General features: G+C 38.1%; 1 protein-coding gene and 1 pseudogene across 1 annotated transcript in view; both read right to left on the bottom strand.

Moving 5' to 3' along the window:
- LOC110197310 (ELMO domain-containing protein 2-like) overlaps positions 1 to 26,709 on the bottom strand; it is a 33,150-nt pseudogene extending 6,441 nt beyond the window's left edge.
- Positions 1 to 27,193, bottom strand: part of ZNF385D (zinc finger protein 385D) — a 345,593-nt gene that overhangs the window by 61,979 nt on the left and 256,421 nt on the right.

The raw sequence follows: 27,193 nt of genomic DNA, 5'->3' as shown, positions 1-27,193 counted from the left end.
GTCTCACACTGTGTGAGAAAATCTCTCCAACTTTCTTTGTGTTTCTGTCCTATCTTGAAGGCACGTATCTTATTCATCCATAGCCAACCTGGTACTCATCTTTGAAGCATCTTTCCAATTTCCCTGGATTCCAAGTTATTCTTTTATCTGATCATTTAAGCTTTTCAGATGAAAAAGAAACTAATTTCTCAGAACTGTGCCTTTCACAAAATAACCGTTCTACAAGCTCAGTTAAGCACAGGCCATATAACGGACATTGCTATGTGGGTACCAGATAGCTGGCATCTCATCAAGCATAAGAATTGTGACAACTTCCTCTTTTCTTCTCTCCGTGGAGTCCAGAGAAATTGCTTCTTTAGATATTTAGTACAGGGGCAGCTGGGTGGTTCAGTGGGTAGAACACCGGCCCTGGATTCAGGAGGACCTGAGTTCAAATTTGACCTCAGACATATAGCACTTACTAGCTGTGTGACCCTGGGCAAGGCACTTAACCCCATTGCCTAGCCAAAAAAAAAAAAAAATTAGTACAGAGACTGAACCAAATGTTCCTTGTTTTTTGTTTGTTTGTTTTATCCCTATTGTGTCTTAGAACCCTAGAGGCTCATTACTTAACCAAACTTAGCAACAATATCTAAGGAATATGGGAAAGAAGGGACATGCCCTGAAAGATGGAATGAGACAAAGGCCCAGACCTGTCAATCATAGGTAGAGTCTGACCCTAAAATCTCAAACACGTCATTTGAAGTCTTAGTAAAGCTGTTCATTTTCCCTTGGAAAATGTTTTTTTCCACATTATTCTGTACTGTAGTACATCTTGTCCTCCGTTCTACTAATTTTTGAAGTTATATTTGCCTTGTTTTACCATAGATTGATGAGTTTTGATATCACTAAGAAAAAGTTATTGAGTGTAATTGTGAAAACTTCATTAAATTTTCATAATCAGCTTAGTTTTTATCCATTTTGTTTCTAATGGGATGTGGGAGGCTAGCCAGACTAACTCATGTTGGCCAGAAATGTGAAAGTAACAGTTAGAAGGGAACTTCAAATTCCAGTACTCCCCTCAGATCCATTTTATAGATGAATAAATCAAAGTACACAAGAGTGGAAAGGACTTGCCCCATAGGATGGGGGGGGCAGATCTGAGTCTTCTCTTCCCCGATCCAAGATTCTTTTCCACATTGTGTGGCACAGGAACTCCAACCCTGGCTTCATTGTAATTTTTGACATCTCACCCCGGACTCTTCAGCTTATGATGTACATGGGATGTCATACTTTTCTTTTATTTAACTGCTGCTGGTCCTTTTCACTCCAGGGACATTCTGGGCCAAACCTTTCAGACACATTCAAAAATGTACCCACTGTATCACCAGTCACATCTTTGTCCTCTTAACCTCCCATTCCCTTTCTTTTTGTGATGATTCTCGATGGGAAGCAGAGAATGCCTGCAAGAAAGTTGGATGGACTATGTTTTCTTTATTTCTAAGTTTTTTTATTTTGTTTTGTTTTTTGTGTTTTTTGGTTAAACTATCCTTTAGGGACAGCAAGGTGGTGCAGTGAATGGAGCCTATGGCCTGGAATCAGGAAGACCTGAGTTGAAATTAAATCTCAAACACTTACCAGTTGTGTGACTCTGGGCAGGTCGCTTAACTGCCATTTGCCTCAGTTTCCTTATCTATAAAATAGGGATAATAATAGCACCTACCTTCAAGGGTTGTTTTAGGCTCAAAGGAGATAATAATTGTAAAGAGCTTAGCACCCGTAAGTCCTATGTAAATGTTAGCTATTATTATTGTTATTATCAAGTCTAACAAATGTTTAGAAAGGTAGACCTGCCAATGAGGGCTATTGAATCCATAAGTATCTTTAATGAAATGTTCGCATGCACACACACACACCCCTCTGGTTTCCTTCAATTCCCAACTAAAATGTCATCTTCTACAAGTGGACTTTGCTGGTCTCTCTTAATGTTATCACCCTCACTCTGAGACTAATATGAATATGCAATGGTGGACCACAAATAGTTTATATCTAGTTGTTTTCATGTTGTCTCCTCAATTACACTGCGAGAAGCTGCTGGGCAGGGACACTCTCACCTGTCTTTGCATCTCCAACACTTAGCACAGTGCCTGACCTATTTGTTATTGCTGCTCAGTATTTTCAGTTGTGTCGACTGTTCAGGGGTTTTCTTGGCAAAGATACCAGAGTGGCTCACCATTTCCTTCTCCAGCTCATTTTACAGATGAGGAAACTGAGGCAAACAGGGTTACGTGACCTGCCCAAGGTCACACAGCTGGTAAGTGTCTGAGTCTGGATTCGAACTCAGGTTTTCACGCCTCTAAACCTGGTGCTCTATCCCCTGTGTTCCCTAGCTACATGTGTTCAATGAGTACTTATTGACCGGACTGATGCACACATTATCTCAGTAGATGTTTATAAGCACCAGACCCATGCTCCTTGTCTCAATCTTTCCTTCTTCCACTGGATCTTTGCCCCTTGGTATTACAGGATTTAATAACTCAGAATCACAGGATCAGATTTTTAGAGCCGAAAAGTGCCTACTCCAACCACTTCAATGTATACATGTAGAAACTAATACCTTGAGTGGTCGAGTGACTCATTTCCATTCACACAGGTAACACTAGCTGAGTTTGGCCCATCATCCAGGTCTCCAGATTCATGGCCCTCCAAATCTCCACAATACAATGCTACCTGCTAATCTCCTTATATTCACTGATCAGAAACTTTCTCATAATTACTATTTAGGATTTCCATATACTGTAGGCATATTGATGCCTAATAGCAAACCACCACTCAATCTGATTCTTGAGGATTGTAATCTTTTATCATTATACTTATTATCAGAAAATAAATGTTTAAATAATTAGAGAGGGAACTGTTTGGATTTTGAATTCTATGGTTTCTAAGAACACTCAAACCACAGCTAATTCAAGTTTATTTTTTCACAAATGTAATTTCCTTTTTAAATAGTTTTTAAGGGTTTATAAAATATGGATATTGACATTTACTAAAATAGCATTCCAGTCCCAAGTGTTTCCTTCAGTTCTGAAAGCACATGAAATGGAGCAATATATGTAAAAATTATAGTGTGGCCAATTTGGAGCTGAAAAAGATATGAGGGATTGTCTACTCCAATACTTTCATTTTCCAAGTGGAGTAACTATGGTACAGAGAGTAGTGATATATCCAAGGACAGCTAGCTAAATAAGTGGTGGCACCAGAATTCAAATCCAGCTCTTCTTATCACAAGGCCACTTCAGCCTGTATTACATGTCTCTGTCTCTTCTCATGACAACTACTTCATAATATACAATTCATTTTATTTGTTCAGATCAAAAGTGGTTTTCAAAAATTTAAGGCATCCAAACAGGCAGCAGTCTGGTGTAGATAAAGAGTTTGTATGGAGTTCAGTAGAAGCTATGTTTAATTTCTAACTCTGAATTGCATCAAAGGAGGGGTTTTCCATACACAAGCTCCCATGTTCCCAGCTCTGAATAATGACAAGAGAAATCACAAAAAGGGGGCATTTATCTAACTCTTAGATATTTCCAATTGAGTTTAATGTTAAGAAAAGAAATGAAGGATATGATTATCATCCCAACCATTGCTGTCTGCTTCATTTCAATGAAAGATTATTCGACAATTCATTGATCCTTCATACCAAAGCTTAGATGAACCTGTACTGAAATGATATAAACTTCATTGAATTTTTCATTTCCCAGTGTTCTCTCCTTTAGTTAGTCCAGGCCAACTCACTCAGGGATACCCAGATACCAGCTGTGCCATTCATGGACATTCTTTGCCTTATGAAGATTAATGTCTGCATTCAATTATCGCATTATATTAGACCCATAGACATAGAGTGGTCATTAATCAACAGCAGTTTTCTTCTCCAGATGAATGAATGTTGACTACAAATGCAATTTCAGAGTTATCAACTCCAACTCTCTCTTTTTACAGATGGGCAAACTGAGACATAGGGGAGTTAAGTGACTGGCCTAAGCTAATGTAATGTGCAGAGATATTATCTGAACCTAAGTATTCCAACACCAAATCTAGCATACTTTTCACTGCATAAATTACCCACAACTAATGTCACAGACATAATATGACTCAGTATTTCCTTGTAATCTCCTCAGAGACTGTTAGAAAGAGCTGCTGTATCACTTGTTCCAGAATATCATTCTTTATCCTGATACTACTGAGTATGGTACTCAAAAGCACTTTAATAATTAGTTGTATAGACAAATAGATTTAGAGCCAGATGAGATGTGAAAAAAAAACATCAAGTTCTAACATTTCCTTTCATATTATAAGGAAACTGAGGCAGTAGTGGATCAGTAGTTTTTCCCAGGGTCATACATCTAATTAGTCTGAAATAGAATTGGAACCCAGGGCTTCCTGAGTTGAGGTCCACCGCCCTATCCAGTAGGCCATTGAGTCCCAGGTTGGGCATTCCCTTTTAGCCAGCTGCAGGATGCACATCCCAGCCTTTTTCTGAGAGTATAGGCTTCAAGTTGGATGGGTACCCTGTAAGATCCAACCCCATCATTTTAAAGATGAGAAAGTTTAAGGCTAGAAGGACAAAATTATTTCCCCAGATCACAATGCTCATATGTATGAAATAAAATATGAATTCAGGTCTGGACTACAATAGTTTGCTGTCTCTTTGGGACTTGGGACAATAACATCATTGCTATTGCACCCTGAAATTCAGAAACACTATATACATGTAACCTAGTGAATTCTAGGTTAATGAGGATGTACAAATTTACTTTTCCCTTTTCTATTTACAAAGCCACCTCTTTTTTTGGAGGGATGCATTTTCTATTTCCTCCTGTAAGGAGTCATTTCTCTTAGTGATACTACTCTTATCCCTTATCCTGCTTCAGATACAAAAATAATAACAGATCTAATCAATCGACATTGGTGGTATTTTCCTATTCAGAGAAAGAAAGAAGCAACAAAATGAAAATACTTTCCATTGTCAGATTTAATACTATATGGTTGCATGTAAAGTAAGAAAAGCTTGAATGAAAGTAAAGACAATCAGACAGCTCAGAAACAATTTTTACTAGGTGGAACACCCCAAATTTCCAGGGCTTGGTGGCCCACATTACTTGGTATTTATTTTTTGAATCTTCCTAAAATACAATGACCTTTGTCTTCCTCTGTATTCCTGTCTCTTGAAAAAAAAAAAAGGGAATCAGTTATATCAAACCTAGAATTGGAAACAGGGAGTGAGACCAAACCAGTGAAATTGTCCAAAGACCAAGTAATTGATAAACTATTAGAGGAATTGAACCAAAGCTACATTGAGCTTCTTGCTGTAAATGAAAATGAAATCAAAATACAGGAAGCAGCTGGAGTCAAATGGAAGTCCAGCTGAAAGATTCCCCCTTTCACGAGTTAAAAACAAACAAAAGAACTTGCAGATGAGTCTTCTTCATTTGTTGAATTCCATAAGAAACATCATTTCATGGTACACTTGGTCATCTCCAAAATAGGCAGCCAACCCTTTCACCATAAATCCCATCTTCCCCATTGCAGAACCCTGGACTCAATCCCTGAGACATTGGGATCTGACAGGAGAATTTCTGTGTTATCCCATCCAGAATGAGGTCTCCACACCACTTCCTAGCCATCTCACCATGATGCTAGCACCTACCCCCTCCATCTTGCCTTCCCCTTTACCCTACTCCATCACCTTCCATATGCTTTTGTTGTTTTGTCCATTTAAGCTCTCTGAGGGTGGAAACTATTTTGCTTGTTTGTATTTGTAACCCCAGCATAGAGAACAGAGCTTGACACATAACATGAGTATTAAAAATGCTCTATCTTGCCTGGAAGTATTCACAAATGTAAATAAATAGGAAACCAGCAATCAATTAAATTATCAGCACGTATGTATTAAGTAACTACTATGTACCAGGCATTGTTGAGAAAATGAAGTAAGGGAACAATCCCTATTCTCAGGAGCTTACCACTTATTCTATGAGACAATATGTACACACATAAGAATACAAAGGATTTATGCAAAATTAATATTTTTTTAAATTTTGTTTTGTTTTGAGCAGAAGAAGTCATTAGAAGCTAGGATGTGGGGGCAAGTCAGGAAAAGCTTCATGTAGAATGTGATGCCCGAGATTAATCCTGAAGGAAACAAGAACTTCTAAGAGGTAAACTTAAAGGTGAGGAAGAAGACAGCTGTCCTGGCATGAGACACAAATAGAACAAAACATGGAGATGGGAGAGGGAATGACATGTATGAGGAGCAGCAAGATGGCCAACTGAGCTAGACCAAAATATGCAATGGTTAGTGATAAATTATGAAGCTGGAAAGAAAGAATTAAGATGATCACTATTTATGTGCCAAATTCTTCTGTAGAAAATAAAGCAGTAGAGAAATTTTAAGACAGATACCCCAAACTAAGTCAACACACTCCATGATGATTTGTGACCTCAATGAAACGGCTGGATACAATGAAGCATGTAAGATATATTTTAGGAATTAAGTTTAACCTGCTTATTTTTTCCTCTGTAAGAGAATTAGAAGATACCAAAGAAAACATCACCCCCGAATAGTACTGAGTATATTTTAACAGGCATAAGATTATCAGTTACTAATAAAGCAAGCATTTGAGTAACAGCAGTCTGTAGCAATTAGATCCTGCTTATGGCAAATTTCAATTTAGACCAAAAGAAGGAAGATTAAAAGACAACATCAATAACACAGATCATGAGCCCTTTATAATTACAGTCTCAGAAAACTGCTTGAGAGAAAAGATACATTGGATGACGTGTGAATAGTCATATAACTAGAAAATTTCAGAGCTTTGATCAGAACTCAGATCTCCTAAAACAACAGATGCAGTTTTCTATCCACCCTATCTGCTATGTCTTGAAAAGACAATGCTATGTTTAAATAGAGTAATGTCAAACCAACCTGTCTGAATAAGGTCCTTAAAACTGGATAAAAGACAAAAGCAAATCGTTCATAATTAATGGCATTAGACAAATGTAGCCAAGGCAAGACTATTTTCTCAATAAAATGACTAAGAATCTCCAGAACTCTCTTCTACCATGAAACACTTGATACTCCCAGCCAAGCTGAGAAATACGGCAGCCAAAAGCAACAATAGGTGCAAGATATTTTACATTATTTTTTAGGAGAATGTGAGATTATGAGGAGTAACAGGTCATAGAATAGGAGAAAAAATATTGTTGAGAGAAAAATACAGCTTGGCATAAGATCCAGCTAAGTGATACCATTCCAAGGGTAGTTCCAGTTAAAATTGGAGGATAACAAAAAGATGTAAAATGGAACTTGTCTGTTGGCATTTCTAATACGTTGATCAATAAGAAGAGCATAACCTCCCCACTTGGACACTTCCAACTTCAGGCTAGATTCACTATTTGGAGAAGCTACAATGTCACTTAATAAAAATAAAGTCCAGAAGAACAAGTGGATCTGAAAAATACATATGCGAGAAATTCATATTAGAGGAAACATGATGTTAAGGTACCCAGGGATAGATTTTCAAGACATCTCAATGAATTAAAAATTTCGAAAAGAATAGGGAGAAAGCATCATAGGTAGAAAATTCACACATATGTCTCAAAAAAAGTAAAAAGTGAACAAGAAGATGGCAGCAAATATTAACCCAAGAAAAACATTTATAAGAACATTTTTGTGTGCATCTAAGGAAACATCCGTGGAAAAAAAGAACACACTCGCAAGAAAACAAGATTGGCCTTCGAATACAATTTGTTTTTTAGTAGTACCTCACACCTTCAGAGTTATTGAACTGCCTAAATGGTGTAGCAAATATAAAAGATCAAAGCATCTATTTGTGGGTTTAAAATAAAAGGATTTTGTATCGTTTCTTCTTCTTTTTTTTTTTGCTATAACAAAAGAGAGCCTTAAAATACTTCCTCAAACAAGGATTCTCTATCTGTTGAAATTGTACGAATTCTAGGCCATTCCGCTATAAAGATAACTTTGCCTCATAATGTGCTCAGTATCAATCAAAGAGATGAATATATGTCTGCCAGGAAGCACGTTGAGTTAGCACATGAATAGAGCTTGGATACGAATTACAGATGGACAGTGAAGCTGGCTCAGAACTGAATAGAAGGGAGGAGATCAAGCTGGATTGGATTTGGGAAATTGGGTTGAGCTTTAAATGACCCTAAAGTGCTGGCTGCTGCTAAAGGACATTTTTTTTAACATTGAAATTCTTCCATTGCTGTAAATCACAGAACATCATGATCTCGGAAGAATAAATCAGATATATGTGGTCCGGAAATGGGTTGTGACGTATTACCAATTATGACTGGTATCTGAAAAGTGCCCCAAAAAGGCAGGGGGAGGTAGGCCTGTCACATGAGAGTACAGATCAACTAATTTAATGTTATACCAATACCCATAACACATTGCAGGAACCAACCAAAGCAGGGCCTCCAATGTGTTGGAAGAACCTTTTAAAGAGAACAAAGGAGAACCAAACAGAGTGAGAAGGTTTGGCACCAGGGGAAGGGCAATGAATGGCTGTGAGGCCACAAATGCATCAATGCACAAAATGTTAGTATGATAAGCATAAAATATATAACATATACAAATATATACATTCACACACTTATGTGTAGGCATGTGTGTATCTTGGATTTCTTAGTACTAATGAGGAAATTAAAGACCTTCCACGATTGCTATGGTGATTTAAATGGCCCAGTAGGTGAGCTTGAAACCATTTTCCTGTTAATTACTTTGATTTCCTACTCTGGAGAATGCACAGATACATAAACTTCTGATCTTCTTTCAATATTTCCTGAAAACAGAAAGTGGAAAAATAAGTGCAAATGATTTTCCCCTGAAATATATTTACATTAAGTAAATGTTCCAAAATTCAAGGGTATCATTGTTCAGAGTAAATTCTCCTTTTTATAAAATTCCCTGTGAGGTATTTTAACATTCAAGCAATGTTTCAAGCTGGCTTTTAAAATATGAATTATTTGATTAATCCTTAGGGGATATATATATATATATTTCAATACCTGGGAAATCATAATTTATTTCAATGTAATCACCTCTTCACAATGAAATGATAACCTGAAGTTTCAACACCCTTAAGTAGGTAATAAAATATTAAAATAATCATCTGAAGGAGATAACTTAATTAATAAAAACTGAACTGATACTTCTGCTTTGTGGTTTTAAAAGTGTGTGGAAAAATTCCAAGGAGCTAAAATAACATTTTATTTAGTCAAACCTCAATTTGTCAAGTACTCTAAAGCAAAAAAAAAAAAAAAGGAAGAGTGAACATCTAATAATGAATGAATGAAATAAAGCCTAAAGTTGGATAAACCTATTAAGACTATAAGTTTGTATTTATTCCATGCAAGAATACATTGTTGAGTCAGTAAAACCTGAATTCTAATTCAGCCTCAAACTCACTAGCTTTGTGACCCTGGGCAAGTCACTTTACCTGATTGCCTCACTTTCCTTTTCTGCAAAACGAGGATAATAATTAATAGCATCTAGTTCTGAGCACTCAGATAGCATTTGTAAAGCCCTTAAAGTGCATATATTAATATTGGTTATAATTATTACCTGCTATTTCACATTACCTCAGTATATTTCATATATTTTGTAAATTGTCATCACACACACATGCACACACACTTTTGTGACGCGTTTTTGTTTTTTAAATAGGTGAAAAACAAAAACAAATGACTGTACCACTTATTCCTAAGATCTTAGGGGACAGAAGATGTATTTCTTCGCTTGGATTGTCCTTTGCTCTCTACAGCAGTGAACAATTGTGTTCGATAAAGGTTCATTAAATGCACAACTGCCACTATTGTAATAGCTGCCAGAATCCCCCAAGTATTGACTGCAAGGGTCATAGAACTTCTGAGACACATATAGCCAAGAGAATGGAGATTAGTTTAAACACCCCAAACATCAGTCTTGTCAAATTCAAATAAAAACAATGCCATTAACATGGACACCAGAATCTCTGAAAGCCACATATTGACTTAGAAAACAATATGTTAACCTTCACCTTTTATTGTATTTTTATTTATTTTGTTAAATATTTCCCATTAACGTGTTAACCTAGTTTGGGCTGCATTCAGGTCCTGGATTTCCCATACCTACCTAGATATTCAAATATTTCACAGAGTAAAAGAATCAAGAACCACAGTATCTTTAGAATTATGAAGGAATTACCTGCTATCACCAAACCTGCAAACTCAATCATTGTGGTCTAGAATTTTGATGTCTTCTCTACCAAATAGCTCCATCAACTTGCATGAGACTTTGTCAAAGGCCACACCCACACCCAGATCACATAGGGAAAAATACAAACAACAGGCATCTAAAGTTATATCACTTTGCCATCAATGGATCTCTTTTGGAACTTCTGCTCTCCTTTCTTTGGAAATCAAGAGCTAAACAAAGAGCAGATAGAACAGCTTAATTCTCTCTTATAGGTTTGGCCTTTCTCTACTCTTAAATGGCACTTTTAGGCAAGTGAATTCAATTTGTCACACATTGAAATGCTTACTACGTGTAAGACACCATACGAGATCCTGTATATGCAAGTTCAGAATGTTTTTAGAGTCCCAACAATCACAGCATTTTCATTCTGCTTATAGAATTCAAAGAGAAGTAGAATAGTCAATAGACTTATTAGAAATATTGGCAACAGCCACTCAGGCCATTAAATATCAACTACCCTGCCTTCCTGAAGGATACCATAACATGAGTTCAACTGGAGACTTAACAATAACTCAGTTTTATAGTACTATAGATCTAGAACTGGAAGAAACCTAAAAGATTATCCAGTCTACCCTCTTCATCTAGTCTATCCTCTTTGTTTTACAGATGAGGAGACTGAAGCACAGAATGATTAACACAAACTAAAATTTGATTTCATAAAAAATATAAATATTTTTCAAAGGTTAATGAATTTTCATAGTGGCTTGTCAAAAGAATACTGAAAATAAATTGGGAACTGATCATAAGAAAAAGGATGTATATGAAAAAAAGATATTACAGTGGTTTGTTTGTTTTGGGGGTTTGTTTCTTAAAAGGAATAAAACAATGAAATATTCCATTAGTTTTTGATCAGAGACATTCTCCCAAATTTTAACAGTGAAGATAAGACCCAAAACTCTTCTCATGGTCAGCATCTTACCATCTGAGATTGAGCAACATGGTGGAATAAAGCCAATCAAATTCAGTTCACCAATAGTGAGAAGTTCCTAGAGGAGTTTTCTCATCTTTTACACCTGGTTTTTCATGGACAGTTCCAACTTTAAGTCATTTGTATACCCAAATGTAGATACACTGATCTACAGACTGGAAAATTCCCAGGTGGTGGTTGGAATTCTTCTACATGGTTGGCTTTTGTGGCTAAGATAGATTCTATGTTAGAAAAACAGGAAGGTAGTTTAACCAGTTTCTAACTCAATTTTGCTATCAAAAATAACCCAGTAAATTAAAATTATTCCTGGTAGTGGGCCTATTCATTTTCTCAGGTCATTCATTGCATTCAGCTCTTGGGGTTATTGGCCTCTTCTAAACACAGCACAAGAGAGCTGTGCTCCCTTTTTTAGAGAATCACAGAAACATCAAAGCTATGGAGATCTTACAAATCAAATAGTCAAATCATTTCCAACTTTTAAAAAAAATAATTATGACCCCGTTCATTATCAAAAAAAGAAGTCAAAATTAGGCCCACATGGTAACTGTTGTTACATTGATGTTGTTAATAGAACAAATAGGAAAGCATCAAGTTAGAGGGAAAAGAGCATGGGTGGTGGAGTCAGGTGTACGAGATTAGAATGTGAGCTCTGCCATTTATTACCTAGATGACCTTGGATAACTCAATCAGCCTCTCTGGGAGTCAATTTTCTTTTCTACAAAATGAGGGGGTGAGACCAGAAATTCCTCCAATTCTAAATTTATGATGACATAGCAAAACCTGACAGGATCATTTTCCTTCTATGGAAAACACTTTTTAAATGAACTTGTATTTTATTCAACTCATAAAAGGCATGCTCACATATGATGTAGCGACATAATTCCTATTTGCCATAGTTCAATAAAATGTGTCAGTGTGGAACACTGTGCCCAGTCCTTTAGAGTTAGAGAACCTGGATTCAAAAATCTGCTTCTGATTCTGACCAGAAGTATAACTTGGGGTTAGTTGCTTATCCTCTCTGGGCCTATTTCCACATGTAAAATGAGTGCAGTTTCACTGGACTAGAGGAGTGAAAATGACCCTTCTGCCTCTAACTCTGTGACCAAAAGATTACAATGATAACTTTCTATGTGCCTGAGGATTCAAGAACCTCTAGTCATCACTCTGGACTCTCTCTATGCTCCCATCCCCTAGGCATCTTTAGGTTGATTGGTAATCATGCACCTAATCCAGGCTTCACAATCTACTGTGGAAGAAATGGAGGTGTTTTGTGGTTCAGTGACTTATCTGTCACACAGATAAGATAAGAGCTGGTTAATAGACTCTAGTTATGACTAGAGTCCAGTAGAGTGGGGGAAAAAATAAAAATAAAAACCTTGCTATGAAGTCTGAACACCATGACTCAGATTCTACCCTTGATGTATGGTACCTTTGTGACTTTGGTCAAGGCAGTTAAGTTCCCTTGGACTTGATTTTCATCTCTAAAATGAGGGAGTATGGAGTTGAAGTGCTCTTAGATTCAATCTAGCTCTGTAACTAGGATCCTAGTTTATTTGAATTATAATAATTTAAACGATACCAAGATACCTCAGGTTAGACATTTTTTCCTTCCTTTTTCCTTCCTGTAATTTACAGTTAAGCTCCACCCCCAAAAAAACCCCCACAATATCTGAACCAATTTTATTCATGTCATTCCTTCATAGGATGTATTCTAAACCATACACACACACACACACACACACACACACACAAATATATATATATATATATATGTATATGTATGTATGTGTGTGTATGTGTAGACAGACGGACAGACAGACAGATATTCCTCTTATAAAATTAACTTTACACACAAAGTTTCAAGTCATGGCTTGCTGTCTGTCACAATGGTTGAACCCTTACAGGAAATCAAAAGCAGTGTCGATATTACATTAAAAAGTGTAAGAAATGTTCCTTCTTCTCCAATAACATGTCGGTTTCTTAATGCGGTTTCTTAATTGATGCTATTATGCATGGGGGAAGGGGCACTCCTTGCCAGTGTTCAATTCATCTATAATATATGGTCCCATCATCATCAAATAGCTCCCCAGAGGACAGAGTGAAGCAATTCATTCCCCCACCCTGCAAGTTAAAACATCCAATATTTTAATTAAAACTGGTTGTTTCTTATTTGATAGGGCTTTGAGATGGTGCAGTAATATTCCCCCTCAGACTCTTTAGTCCTGAAACAATTAGAAAAATAACTTATTTCTGGCTATGATTATAAAGATCTGTCAGGGAAATTTTGAGCATGAAATTCTGAGAAAGATCAACAAAAAAATCAATTATTATTTGCTGTTTCTTCCCCTTGGCAAGAAATTTAAATTAGAATAATTATTCCTCTCAATTTCATTAAATACCCAGGTTCTAGGGGGAAAACACTACATTTGCTAAATTGCTTTGCTGAATTTGTAATGATATTCTGTGTTAATATAAGGGCTGGTTGTTCTTATTGTCATTCTAAGTGGTGGATTGGACTGAGCATTTAAACTAATTCACACTTTGTGTTTTGTGCTTTTTTATAAACCTGAATTATCTCTAGTTTGTAAACTGATTTTGCTCCTCCTGAGCCTGAGGGGACTCGTCTGTGAAGTGGGCTTCTGAGGTCCCTTCTAACTCTACATCAAAGTGAGAAAGGCTGGCCCTTACTAAGGAGAAGGATGGGAAAGGGGGTGTGAAAGAGAGCTAGGAACAAAGTGGGTGCCCATTATCTGGGAACAGCTAACCAAGTGGTGGTATGTGAATGCTGGGAAATCTAACTGTGCTTTATGGAATAACAACTAAGGATTACAGTGGACAGAGTGGTGGACAAGGAGGCAGGATGACCTGAATTAAAATCTGCCTCAGACATTTACTAGCTGTGTGATCTTGGGCAAGTTAAAATCTCTCAGCCTCAACTTCTGCATCTGTAAAAGGGGGGACAATAAGACCACCTACCTTTCAGGGTTATCACGAGGGACCAAATGAGATAGCCTATGTAAGGTGTCTTGGAAACTTTAAAGTGTCACCTAAGTGCTAACTATTAGCTAAGGCTATGATGCATACAGAGAAGTATGAGAAGACCTAAAGAGTGAATTGATGCAAAATTAAGTAAGCAAAACCAGGAAAAATAGGGGGAAATGATAAATCAACTATTAGTGTCATTGACCTCCTTGCTCTTCCATAAACAAGACATCTTTCCGCATCAGTAATAATTTTTCTCTGGTTTTCCTCCATTCCTGAGACACTCTCCCTTGCAGCATGTCCTGGCTTCCCTTGCTTTTTTTTTTTTTTTGGCAATTGGGGTTAAGTGACTAGCCCAGGGTCATACAGCTAGTAAGTGTCAAGTGTTTGGTCTGAGGCCAGATTTGAACTCAGGTCCTCCTGACTTCAGAGCCAGTGATCTATCCACTGCGCCACCTAGCTGCCCCTTCTCTTGCTTTTTTTCTACTCCCAACTAAAATCCCTTTTCTACAGGAAGCCTTCCCAATTCTTCTTAATTCTACTGCTGTCTCTCTTTTAATTATTTCCTACTTGTCCTGTATGTAGCTTGTCTGCACATATCTGTTTGCTTGTTGGCACCCTCATTAGATTATGAGCTCCTTGAGGACAGAAACTGCCTTCTCCCTTTTTTGGGGACCCCAGTGCTTAGCATAGTGCCTGGAACATGCCTAACACATGCTAATTAGATGACTATTAAGGGTTCACCCTGTGCCAGTCACTGGGGAAGTGAGAGCAAAGTATGAAATAATCCTAACTCCCCAAGAGCTTACATTGTAACGGGGAAAATAATACACATTATATAAATATATAGATATACTTGTATATGCCTATATGCATGTGCATATATATGTATATATCTATATGTATGTGTATATACATATACACAGACCTATTCATGAACATATATATATGCTTGTACAAATGCATATATACTTATATACACACATATACATACATGCAGATATAAAAGAGGGGAAGGAGAACCGTGTAGTAGTTAACTTTTTATCAAGTTCTAAAAAGCCAACTATGACGACCTGGTCAGGGCATTAGGATATAATCTTGTACTTCTTCATTGAGAAGAGATAGGATCTTGGGGTTCACAAGCAATGGCATCATCAATTCAAATAAATCTATATTAAAACAGAAGCAGGAGAGAATCTGCTCCCCTCTTTATTTGAAATAGATGATTCAAAGGGTCTATAGCAACCAATTATCAAAGGGTGTCTTTGTTAAATGACAAATTCAATCAGCTTTAACATTCTCTCTTTGCCTTAGGGTTATTCACAGATGAGGCCTCACATGCCCATATCCCTTGAAAGAACTTTGATAGATTCTAGAAACAAAAGGTAGAGAGAGTTTTAAAACAGAGTTCCAAGTGTGCTTAAAAATCCCAAAATATGTGTCTGGCCTGACCGGCTGCTGGTTCTAACACTAAAAAGAACTAAAAGAAATGTTTCCTTCTATCACTAGGACTTTATGATGCTATGAGATATATGTTCTATGGTAACAAGCATTGTTAAAATCATTAATTTTCCTTTTGAATTAAAAGCTTTTCCATTTTATGCCCAAGTCATTGCTTTCTAAAAAAGTTCTGTGCATTTGTCCAAGCCTCCAGGGGAACACTTAATGTGTTACTGCTTCTGAGAAGAGCAAATATAAGGCAGAGATCAAAATTAAATTTTACAGGCCCCTAAATCTAAGTTTAACACAGAATCCGTTGGAACACTGAGGAAAAAACAATATCATTTCCTTATCTCTTGGTCTTTACAGGTTTATATAAAACCATTTACAATGTGTGACTTTTTCAGAAGATGATTCCCCCTCATCCCTTTGTGGGCAGCATGCAAAGGAGTCAGGCATGGTGGATAGGAAGCTGGAATTAGGAAGATCTAGGACCTAGATTCTAGGTTAAAGTCTGCCACTAACACTTGCCACTTGTGTGATGTTGGATAAATTATTTAACCTCTCAGTGTCTACACGCCACTAAGGCTAGATTTACAAATTTATGTTGTTGGAAAGAGTTTCCATAGTGGGAGATCCCCACAAGACTGAAAATAAGAATTGGATCCCTCACCCCCATATAAAGAGATCATGTATTTGTGACTCTATATTTAATGTTGGACCAAATCTCTAGTTCATTGGCATAGTTCACAAATCTCACCAAGGTTTCTTCCACCAGTGATGAAAGTTAGTATCGACTCTGCCAACTAACTTGTAGTCTTGAATGGTGGGTTGCTCAGGGGCACTGAGGAATGAAGGAACTTTCCCTGGGATCACTTGGTCAGTATGCAACAGTAAGGCCTCAAACTTAGTCTTTCATGATTCATAGGGAGGCTCTCTCTATATATATATTATAGGCAACAGGATGGGGCAGTGCATAGAACAGTGGGCCTGAGGTCAGGAAAACCTGAATCTTAAACCAACCTCAGATACTTACTAGCTGTGTGATCGTGGGCAAGTCACTTAACTTCTGTCTACCTCAGTTTCCTCTTTTGTAAGATGAGGATAATAGTGTATAGCATCAACTTCCTATGATTGTTATAAGGATTTAAATAATATTTGAAAAGCACTTTGCAAACCTGAAAGCACTATATAAATATTAGGTTTTATTACCCATTATTTCTCATTGCCTCAATGTATTTCATGCATTCTGTAAATCGTCCTGAGACGTGCGCGCGCACGCACACACACACACACACACACACACACACACACACACACACATTTCTTCATGGATTCTGGTCAGGAGGAAAATAGAAACAGAGATATCATCTGGATATTGTCCTTAGTTGATAAATACATCCCGACTTGATGTATAACATTAAATTGTTCCATTTGAGAGTGACTTGGACAAAGAAGCCGCCAGTTATGGTGAAGCATATTGCAGCCCTGTTATATTTGTTATTTGTAACGTCTAGAGATTAAATATAGAACATCTCACTCATTCCCATTCCCATAATGACCTCAGTGTCAGTTTAAGCAGTATTTCTGCCTATAAAAGACCATTCCTTAATCTAATCCTCAATAAGTTCCTGTGGGACACCTCAGAACATCATTTGGGCAAAGCATTTTTTAAAAGGAAAGAGCTTCACAGGGATAGTGGACAAGCATATTATTAATCCAATGCTCCTGATTCGTTTATGTCAAACGTTTTAAGTAAAGCAGTAAATACGCTTAGTTCAATTCTCCCCTCCCAGCATGGAGAACCACCAGTATACTTTAGCATGCTGAAGAGGATGAGCACTGAGCTAGGACCTCAGATTCTAATCTCAGCTGTGTGAACATGGATATATATAACATGATTTATTTGGGCTCAAGCTTCTTCATCTATGAAATGATGGCATCATATTGGATGGCCTAATTGTCACTGAAGGTATAAAAGTCTACTACCTGTGCTACCAAACTCATAGAATTTGTGAGATCCCATTGAGAAAACAAATGCAGACGTGCTTCGTAAAATACACCATGCTAAACACAAATAAGGATGGTGGAGTCTACAGAGTAATTAAAGGTTCCATGATGGAGTGAGATGTAGCAGTACTGGGGGCAGGGGTGAGTTGTACTAACCAGGAAGGGGCCTTTTCATTCTACATTAACTGCATCTTCTCCCTTTACCCAGCAAGCCCTCTCAGGCAACTTAACTTTGACACTCAAATAGTGCCACCCTCCGTGGTTCTGGTCAGAAGGGGAAAAAAAAAATCTACTTGTAGGGCAGAGAGCTCACCTGTGCCCTGCTGAAAGTGTTTTCCAGAGGGAAAGTGCTCAGTAATCACATTGGGGTTATCTGTAATTCCTTGCAAGGAAAGATAGGCTAATCACATGGGAAGACTGTTTTCCCTTAGACTGCCTTTCTTGTACTTCTGCTCCATCTCCCCCACAGGAGATCTGACCCTGAAACCACTTCTGAGCCTGCTGTTACACCAGAAATAACTCATGGCACACTTGTCTCTGAGCAATCCCTAGCTCTGGCCCCTGCTCTTTCATTATCTCGCCCTGCAGCTGTCTGCCCTTGATAATGAGGCAAGAGCAACCTGACACTTTAAAAAAAATTCTAGTTTTCATAATGTTGTTACCTCTAAGTATGTAGCCAGATAACTACACCATTGCAATAGTTTTTAAAAATCTCATTATAATCAAACTATCAACAAAATACAATGGCATGATACCCCAACTGAAGGCACACATCTCTTCTCTTTAAGATTTTCCACAACTCAGTCCCACAAATATTTATTAAGCACTGCCTACCTGAAAGCTGTGCGCTAAGCACAGGAGATACCAAGACAAAAACAAAATACTACCTGCCCTCAGGGAGATTACCCTGTGTTCATCTCCAACTCAAATGACTCTTATCTGTTCCCCATATATACACTATTTCATCTCCTGCCTCAATGCCCTTTGGACTGGCTTCTCCCTCCCATCCCATCCCATCCCATCCCAAGCTCTGTCCCTTTCTCTTTCTCTCTGTCTCTGTCTCTGTCTCTGTCTCTGTCTCTGTCTCTGTCTCTCTCTCTCTCTCTCTCTCTCTCTCTCTCTCTTCACTTCCCTCCACCTCAAATATGGTTCAGGTGCTATCTTCTTCATAATGTTTTTTTTCCTCATTCCTGCCCAACTGCTAAGGGTTCTGTATCTCTTGAAATTACTCAGATAATAAGAGAATGGAAAATATCATATATTCCCACATACTCATTTTGAAGAGCAAGAAACTATAAGACTTACAAGGGTATATACTTGCATACTTTTCATATTGACTTAGCTGTGTACCTATCATCTTCCCTTAATAGAATGTAAGCTCCTTGAGAGCAAGTAATGTGAGTTACTCTAAGGAATAATAGTATGTGGGATGAGCACAGTAATCATCAATGTTTGGAAAGCTCTTTAAGATTTACCAGAGGTTCTATAAAGCTTACATTGTCTGCGAACACAAAAGTTATATAACTGAGACGGTGAGAAGGATTTGGGGATGAAAAAGCAATTACCATCATCAATTGGAGTGTGGGTATATATGAATTGAGTTAGTTCATTTGGGGAGGGGAAAGAAAGGTATTTGACAAAGAAAGCCCTCAAATCATTTCCTTGCCAGACTGAGGTAAACATGAGCCTTGCAGAGCATTTACTATGGACTCTATTCTATCAACTTAGAAAAATAAAACATCTGAACCATTGAACTCAATGACTGGTGGATGTTCCTGGCAACAAGCCTGAGCTGAAAGTAATGGTGGATGGGGTAATGGTGTGGTCAGTCTCACTCCATTACTTCCAATGCAATTTATTCTGTTGTGGCTTTTATATCATACTCTTTAAAAAACATGGGAATAGCATTTCATTCTTCTCTCATGATGGGTTAGAGAACCAGTTCTCATACTTATCTGTGTGACCTGGGCCAAGTTACTTAGCTTCCTTCATCCTCAGATTCCTCATATGCAAAATAAGAATAATAATCCCCCCTTCTCTCTAGCTAGCAGTCTCTAATTACTCTGGCCTACCATGATCCTAATGCAATGATGGGCTTTAGTAGACTAAAACAACTTAGCACAGATTGACCAGGCTACAAGAAGGGAAATCAAATGATGCTGATGGGGCTTAGCAGACTGAAATTCAATGAGCCATGAGGTGAGATGGTAGCCAGTAAACAAATTCTATCCTGAGCTATATTAGTAGGGACGTGGTTTGTAGAACAAAGGAGGTTAGGATCCCAATGTACCCATTTTTGATCATGCCACCATAGCAGTGCATTTGGGGTGTCATCATTTAGGAAGAATATTGACAAACTGAAATGTGTAAAGAGAATTAGGGTGACTACTATGAGGGACTAGAGGGCATCCCATGTGAAGCTAAGTTAAAGCAATTATTGAAATAGAGAGTAGTTACGATATATTTTCAAATATTTTAAAGTTCTCTTATGGAAGGACAATTTCAGTTGATGAGGTTGACTCCAAAGAGCGAAGGTAGAAGCAATGAATGGTAGTTGCAGAAGGGTAGATTTCAATGCAATACTCAGGATAACTGTCTAACAATGAGAGCTATCAACAGCAAGAAAAATAATAACAAAACTAAAGCACCTATTATGTGCTAGGCACTGTGCTAAGTGCCTTCCACTTATCTCATTTGATCTTCACAACCATCCTGACAGGTGGGTGCTATTATTATTATCATCACCATTTTACATATGGAGAAACTGAGGCAGATAGAAATTAAGTGACTTGTTCAGGGTCACCCAGATAGCAAATGTCTGAGGCCAGAATTGAACTCAGGTCTTCCTACCTTCCTGCCCTGTGCTTTACCCACTGCAACACCTAGGTAGGGTGCAGTTGGCCTTGTTGGGAAGAGGTGTGTATGTCTCACTGGAAGTCTTCATATAGAGACAAGACTGGCAAGGTATGGCTAATACTAGATGGTTCCTTGGATTCTTTCCTACCCTAATATTCTAAACATTTCTTTTCTCTTGGCTCGTTACACATGACTGCACCACACAACTGAGCACTGAATGAATACTTTGGTAGGAATGTTTCATTATGGAAAGATCGCTGTGCTGGAAGTCAGAAGACCTGGGAACTGCTCTCAATTCTACCACTAACACACTATGTGGGAAAACTAAGTCATTTTGCTTCTCTGAGACTCAGTTTCCTCAAATGCAAATTGGAAGAACCTAGACTTAAGTATCTTCTAAATTCCTTCCACCTCCAAATTCAGTGATTCTCTTTCCAGTACTCTTTGACTTGATTGGATAGTGAGGCTCCCACGTATCAGAATCTCCAACGACACCATGGAAGACAAATTGGATGGAAAGCAGAGGGGAAAATGCACACCTTTATCTCATCCTTGAGCTTTCTGTTGTGGCCACATTTTTAACAAAAGAATGATGCAAAGTAGGGGGCAATAAGCTAGAGATCAGACATGAAAAAAAAAGATTTTTGAAAAGATAGTATAGATGCTGAGTTCAAGAAGAGTACCAATTTTTAAAGCTACTAAAGTCAAATTAGCAGCTTGTCTGAAAGTGTTCATGTACCATTGGAAGGGCCTTCACATATTCTTCTACTAGTAGAAAATTCTAGCTTAGTATTAATGTAGGAATCCATGTGCCTACCCAAGAGTTGGCCTGTTATTACTTTGCTCAATTTTTATGACAAAATTTTAATCTCTTATCTGATTCTCTTGAGTACATAATTATCATATGTTTATAATAATGCGACGATAATCATTGATTTTATGACCTCTCTAGCCCTGGAATTCAAATTCCTTGATTGAGTTAATGTTTCATTTCTAATGTGACATTTCAGTATCTGTGCTTTTCCTTGATATGGCTAAGCTTCTCTGAAGAGAAGGCTTAACAACTTAAACTTAAGGTTTCTTTACAGGATTAAACAAAAAATAGACATATGAATGTTCTTTTTATGACAACCCTTTCTGAATTAGCATTAGGAACATAAGAAAACTACTTTAAAAACTCCTATCAGTATTCAGCAGGCTTCTGATGACTACCAAGTACCCTAATTTTTTATTAACATCATAGGAAGAAATTAATTTACAGTGAAAGGCTACTTTGCTATAGCAGCTAATGCTACGTTTACATGCCTCTATAATTTACTTCACTTATGGCTGTCTCTTACATTAATATTCATTACAAAAGTCCCCTTCTAATATTGCTTGATTTGACAGGAATGTATTAGCTATGACAAATGCTTTATAATGTACTCAGACAATATTAATGCAGGCAGAACCTATGGCAATTATCGCTATTTAAACACACGAATTATTCCTTTCTGACTTTTTCAAATGTTTTATTTTCAGAAACAGTAAAAGTTTGCAATAATTGGACAATGGAACCACATGTTAAAAAAATATATGGAACCACAGACTGAGATCTGCAATTGTCCTTAGAAGTTCTCGTCTGACCCCTTGGGATCACAGATCTAGGAGGCAATTCAGGGGCCATTTAGGGCAACTCCCTCATTTTCCAGATGAAGGAACTGAGACCAAGAGAAGTTCAACAAATTGCTCAAGATGTTGCAGATTTTAGCAGAAGAGATGACATTGGAATACATGCCCTCTGAGTACGAAGCTAAGGCTCTATTCACTATATCACAGTTTCTCATTTGATCTATACTAGTGATGTTGTTCCAAAAATGGTACCTACATAGCAGTGGGCAAAAACTTTAGTCAAGTTTAAATCGTCAATTTCAAAAAAAAAAGAAAGAAAGAAAAAGAAAAAGAAATCATTCTTTGATTTGTATGACAGCATAGAACCTCATAAGCCTGAAAACATCTCAGATTCCCTCTTAATTCCTTGGAATGAACCCAAGCAGGGTATTATAGAGTTGAAAGGGGCAATAAGCTTTTCGGGATATCCAAGGGTGGGCATAGTTTATGCAACACCTTGTAAAGGCATGCCAGAGAATCTGGCCTGCTCAGGGCAGGATTAAGAAGACTTAGTGTTTGGAGGAGTGGGAAGAGTATAGGAAAATGCCCAGTTGACCTTTCTAAAACACAATATTAAGTAGTATTCAGTGAGGTAAGGAGCTAACTCATCACCCTGTTCTCTCATATCAATTCTAGTCTGTTCACAAGTTCTGTGGACTCTGGGCCTTCTGTCGCCAAAACTCTGGAGAAAATGCTGCTGTATATCCTTCTATTCTTTTTGGAAGGTCACTATGGCCTCTGCTGGTGAAATTATTTCTCCACCAACTTACTTCCTCCTCTGACCAACTATGTCCAAAGGCATTGCAAGTTCTGGGATAAAGTCTGTCTTCCTGAAAAATCATTTAAATTTCACATCCAGTTCCCACATAAGAAATGTGGCTAGAAGCCACATGCGTATATATATATATATATATTTGTCACATTGTCCACATATCTTATATATAATCTGTTCACAGAAAGAGTGCTGGAGAATGAGTCAATGGTCCTAAATACAAATTCTGTGTCTGTCACTTATTAACTGTATCCAGTCAAGTCCCAAATTACTGCACTGTACACTAAGTGCAGGTCATATAAAGAAAGGCAAAAAGCATTTCCTGATCTCAGTTTGATTATGATCTAATGGGGGAGAAAAAAATAACCTACAAAAAAAAAAAAACAACCAAGGGATTAGCTAGAGTGTTCTCAGGAACCCAGCAAATCTGAGAGGCCGGGACTCTATGGCTAGGGTTTGTATGCCTTTCTGTCCCCTAATCCCTAAGGGGAAAAGAGGGGCCTTCATGTTAAAGGAGGTAGAGAGAGAAGCAACATCAGGGAATTGTTGCTAAATATTACTTCAATCACAACAGGATAAATTGAAGATAATCATCAAAGGAAAGGCACTAGCATTTAGGGGGATGAGGGAAGGCTTCTTGCCCAAAATAGGATTTTAGCCTAGACTTGGAGAAAGCCAGTAGGTAGAGATGAGGAGGGAGGGAATTCCAAAAATGGAGAATAGCCAGAAAATGCAGAGTTGGGAGATAGGTGACCTTAGCCAGGTTACTTAAACTACTTTGGGCCTCAGTATCTTTCTCTAAAAATAGAGGGGTTTGGATTAGCTCCCTTTAAGTGCTTAAAAAATGTAACTTATTTAGCTCTCAACCATCCATATTAATTGAGAGAAACAAAGAAATCCCAAAGCAAAAAGACAGCCTAGAATGACTGAAGAATATAGTTGACTTTGGAATCCTTGACATTTCAAACATGATGATAGCAGTTGACTAAGGTAATTTTTTTCCCCTTATAAAACTATGAACTCTAATTTCACCAATTGCATAAATTGCTCAAGGGTGTTCTAAGCAGATACCTTTCCATTTTTCTTATTACATAAAATGACTCCTTAATCGCTGATTCCCCCTCCCCCCAAATCCTGTGACTGATTTGTAGTCTTAGCATACACACTGAACAACAGAGGAGTTAACTTCATTGCATGCCTATTTCCTCTTTTAGGCACTTTAATCTAAAGAATAGGAATCACAGAATCCCCATGTTGCAAGGCCAACCTCTACCTGAACAAGAATTTTCCCTCCAACCCAATCTGGGGTCAGCTAGTCTGAAGGCCTTCAATGAGGGGGAACTGCTACTGCAGAGCAAACTCATTCTGCTGGTGGCCAGCTCTAATGAATGGAACCATTTCTTTACGTCAAGCCTAAAACTGTCTTTTTGGAAAACTGATCCATGGCTTCCAGCTCACCCTGGTGCCCAACAATTCCTTACTTATAAGGCAGACCTTAAAATATCCAAAGTCAGCTCTCACGCCCTACCCCTGACCACTAACTCTTCTCTTGTTTAGGATTCTACCACCATGGAATTTTGCAACATCTTTGTTTTCTCCTTCTGGTTCTCCCTAGCAACATTGAGACACTTTACTAAGTTTCTCCAAGGAACTGGGCAACACCTCGTCAAGCCATAAATCTTGAGTAGAAAGAGCACTGACCTTGGAAGCCAAAGAACAAGACTCAACCTAGCTTTGCCACTTACTTTCACAAGTGAAAAATCTCAGTCTCAGTTTCTTCATTTGTAAAATGAGCGGCCTGGACTAGATACTTTTCAAAGCCCCTTACAGCTCTAAATCCTATGAACCTTGCCCCAAGAGAAATTTCTTTTCAAACTTTCAGGCTTTATCTATTCTGCCAGACCTATCCTGTTATCTGGCTTTTTCTTGACCTCTCAGTCAAGGACTCTATCGAGCCTAATTTATTTCCACAAAGGGAAGCCAGCCTGGGGCCTTTTTCACTGTGAGGTAGATAGCTTCTGAGTCAGCTCTGACCTGTCCAACACCCCTACTGAGTTGTTTCCATAGAAGGTAGGGTCAAATGAAGTCAAGTCAACTAGCATTTATTAAGTACCTGGCTGGTGCCAGGCACTGAGAGAAGCACTGGGTGGAAAGGAAATCTCCACTGACCTATGCCAATGGAGCACCAGGGCTTACCTGCTCAGGATCATGTTTGCCATAATGGGTAAAGAAAGACTTGTGAGAGATAATTAATAATTTACATTTACATGGTGATTTATGATTTGCAAAGCACTTTCTGTGTAGTATCTAACTTAATCCATTCAATATGGGGTAGGTGCTGTTATCATCCTCATTTTGTAGATAAAGAAACCAAGATGTATAGAGATTAAATTACTTGCCCAAGGTCAAACAGCAGGTAAGTGTAAAGCAGAATTTGAATTCAGGTCTTCCGGACTCTAAGTGCATCATGGGATCTACTGCAACTTCTAGGTGCCATCAAAAAGAACCCCAAGAAGCCAAACCAGTAGAGCATCAAAGGAAAAAAAAATCAAGGGGTTTTGCTCATTTAGAAATGTGGAGTAGTGTCTCTGTCTCTGTCTCTCTCTTTGTCTCTCTTTGTCCTTCCTACCCTCCCACTCTCTTCCCTCTCTCTTTCTCTCCCTCCCTGTACATACACACACACACACACACACACACACACACACACACACACACACACACACAAGTATATCAGTCTCTTACCTTAAAAAATTGACATTCTAATGGGCAAGACCACATATAAAATGGAGCTGGAAAGGGGACGAGGGGACAAGCATGCAGCAGTATGGTGAGGCCTGGATCCCAACAAGATAAGAGTAAAGCTGATCTATCAGAGTTGAGAGACTTGTAGGAAGAGACTTAATTACCTCAGGAGAGAAAGGAAGAGGCTGAGGTGATGCAGTAGCAAAGAATGAGGGTTGTTTCCTGACTTAGCATTAGTCATTTCCTTCTGCAATCATGGAATGTGGGTGTGGTGTGTGTGGTGTGTGTGTGTGTGTGTGTGTGTGTGTGCATTTGTATACACTATCCTAATTGCCACTTTTCAGAATTTGTTGGCTCCAGAATAGAATGTAAGCTCTTTGAGGTCAGGGACTGTGGTTCTTTTGTCTTTTTCTGAAGCACCTGTCATAGTCCCTTGTGTGTAGCAGGTGTTACTTATATAGACAAACACATGTGTGATTACATCGAAGGGAATTTGATGGTACATACAACCATTTATAAGTTTCTATGAAGACATAGAAACCACATATGTAAATACAGACAATGGATACACACGATTTAGAGACTCATCTTACAGGATGATAACAGGGACAAAAAGGACTCTATCAATCATGTCACAGCCTGCCATCCTGATTACAAAGTACATGCTGTCCATTCCTTTAAGCATGATGGCATGTTATCAAAAGATGATAAATGCACTCCCAAATACATAAGGCTAAAAATGCCTGCAATATTTCTCCAGTTCTATAATAACAGCCATGCTGAAATGGATATCCTCTCTGCTGGCTGATTACAAGCAAAAGGCTCATTTCACACAAATACAAAGAGGTAGAAGCCGACCCAAGTTAAGTTTGCACTAAATATGAAAATGGATGCTCCATTAAAAATGGGGAAGAAATGGAGCTGAGGTAACATCGAGAACCAGCCTGTGCCACATGCCCAGTTGACTCTATCCCTTTGATTCACCTTCTTATTGGAAGGTTTTAGTGCATGACAATCTCCAGTTGGCATCGGCTCGTGGAAAAGGGATTTTTTTTTTGCATTTATTTGTTTAATCTCTTTAAAGCAGCTGAACAGTGTGAGTGCAAGGAAGAACTTGGAATTGGATTTTGAGTCCCAGAGGATACCTCTGCAGCTTTGAGAGATAGTCTTAAGTCCTAGTGGGTAACAAGGCCATTTGACTTCAGACTCTATTAATAAGCTGATGGGAATAAGCATGATGGTTAAAAGCTACAGAAATCCATTTATTTTATTCTCTTGCTTTAAGTGAACTAAAGCTTCCTAAAATGCCACTAAATACCAACAGTAACAATACTGGCGTCAACCTAGATGAGAAGGAGGAGAGGGAAAAAAAAACCATGGGAACAAAAAGACAGAGATGCTGTAAGGAACAAGAGGACATTCATCCAAAGAGGGAGAAAGTGAGGAATCAGAATAGGGGAGTCCAGAACCAGTTGGAAGCCAAGAAGGCCTCAGCGACCCTGGTGCCTAGGGA

The sequence above is a fragment of the Phascolarctos cinereus genome, unplaced genomic scaffold (assembly GCF_003287225.1).
Source record: "Phascolarctos cinereus isolate Bilbo 61053 unplaced genomic scaffold, phaCin_HiC Scaffold_1;HRSCAF=81, whole genome shotgun sequence".
NCBI lineage: Eukaryota > Metazoa > Chordata > Mammalia > Diprotodontia > Phascolarctidae > Phascolarctos > Phascolarctos cinereus.
This window is presented reverse-complemented; position numbering and strand designations above follow the sequence as displayed.